Here is a 1,922-nt window from a genome sequence, read left to right as displayed (position 1 = left end):
TTGTAAAGTGCCTTGCTGATGGGCACAACGGCAGTAGGTAGTATACGGTGATATTGAAGCCCGGTGGGTTACCGGCTTCAATATCCCTGTGTATTACCTACTGCTGTTTTGCCTTTGAGCAAGGGACTTCACCCCTAAGTGCTCTGCCACAGCCCCTGTTCTGCTCCCAGCCTGTGACCAACAGGCAAAATAGTCACAGACATCTATGCACTAAGAGACTGTTTTTGTAGAAACTGACAAACCCCTGGATGCTGAAACATAATCAACATTTTTAAAACACTGAAAAATCCCCTCAAATCAAAAAACGTGATCTAATGCATTGTATACATCTGGGGACCTACTGTATAAGAAAGCCCACAGGAAATGCCTGGTGTAGCGTTTAGTTTTGAACATCCTATTCTGGTCAGATGCAGGACTGAACTTTTCAGGAGAAGAGCAAATCCCTCATGAGTTGGGCTACTAAATGAGCCCACAAGAGCCTAACTACTGAGTTCTTATTGATAATGTTTTTATTTCATATATTTGAATGTATTGTATATTTAGTTAACTTTTGATGTATGTAACAAGTGCACTGCATTCCAGTGCAATTGATGTTAGACTATAAATGTGTATTTGTGAAAGTGAAATAGTAAATGTGATAATAGAAAAAAATAAACTCATATTGATCTATGACTTTAGTAAAGTTCTTACCATAGGTTTTGGGCTGGACGACAATTCAGTTTTGATGACCTGAATTAAGTGAACCAAGACAACAATTAGACATCAATTACATCTTAGTAGTTAAGAGACACTGTCTGCATTACAACATATTGCATGACAGGGTAGTGAATTGCTCATCCTCACGGCTCTTCCAAGATGGGTGGTAATTTCATCTAGCATCTTTAAAAAAAAAAAAGTTCCTCACCTGTGTTCTCCATGGCCAGTCTGAATCACCGTAACTATAAGTCAACTCTTCGCCAGCTGCAATATCTCGAGTCGCGAAGAGGCACAAGTGTGGCTCATCGTTTGCTTGTATGGCCTTCATTTTGAGATTGAGTCTTTAGTGATCATCATTAACGAGTCTCCCAAGGGAGGAGTCTTCTTCAGATGCATCAATGCTGCATAGAAACATAACATGTCACAGTTTAATGAAGATATTGCAGCACAGGGTTTCTATTCCAGAAAAGGGGCAGAAAAGTCCCTAACTGTTGTTTAAAAAAGGACTGCAGATGCTCTGATAGCGAACCAGTTGGTTTGAAGACTAATATTGTTCCTTACTGTTTAGGTCAGGGACAAGGTCAAATTAGTATCTGGGCCTGAGATAGGCCTACAGTGCATATTGTGCCACCAACCATTTAAATGTCTGTCTCCATTTGAATGTTGTTGCTTTTTTAAGATCTCAAAAGGCATTAATATGTTTATTTTGTTCTCATCAATCCTACTTACCACCATGTTCTTCCTTTCCATTGGAAATCGAAAAGAAACACCTTTGCAGAATCATTGTACTGATCAGCTCGGACCTCGCCCTCCTATTGTGTAAGCAGTTCACCTCTGATCTGAATCAGGAAACTAAGAGTTGGTTTAAACAGATCTGAATCAGGAAACTAAGAGTTGGTGAGAACAGATCTGAATCAGGAAACTAAGAGTTGGTGAGAACAGATCTGAATCAGGAAACTAAGAGTTGGTTTGAACAGATCTGAATCAGGAAACTAAGAGTTGGTTTGAACAGATCTGAATCAGGAAACTAAGAGTTGGTTTAAACAGATCTGAATCAGGAAACTAAGAGTTGGTTTAAACAGATCTGAATCAGGAAACTAAGAGATGGTTTAAACAGATCTGAATCAGGAAACTAAGAGTTGGTTTAAACAGATCTGAATCCGGAAACTAAGAGTTGGTTTAAACAGATCTGAATCAGGAAACTAAGAGTTGGTTTAACAGATCTG

The 1,922-nt window shown here is 39.1% G+C and overlaps 1 long non-coding RNA gene across 1 annotated transcript; it reads right to left on the bottom strand.

Annotated features, from left to right (window-relative positions):
• Nucleotides 1-589: 589 nt before the first annotated feature.
• LOC120037848 lies at nt 590-1,497 on the bottom strand. Its single transcript, XR_005474887.1, has 3 exons — nt 1,426-1,497; nt 905-1,097; nt 590-729 (listed from the first exon to the last, which is right to left on the bottom strand). It is a non-coding gene; the product is annotated as an uncharacterized LOC120037848 (long non-coding RNA).
• Between the last annotated feature and the right edge of the window lie 425 nt (nt 1,498-1,922).

The sequence above is a fragment of the Salvelinus namaycush genome, unplaced genomic scaffold, assembly GCF_016432855.1.
Source record: "Salvelinus namaycush isolate Seneca unplaced genomic scaffold, SaNama_1.0 Scaffold1922, whole genome shotgun sequence".
Lineage (NCBI taxonomy): Eukaryota > Metazoa > Chordata > Actinopteri > Salmoniformes > Salmonidae > Salvelinus > Salvelinus namaycush.
This window is presented reverse-complemented; position numbering and strand designations above follow the sequence as displayed.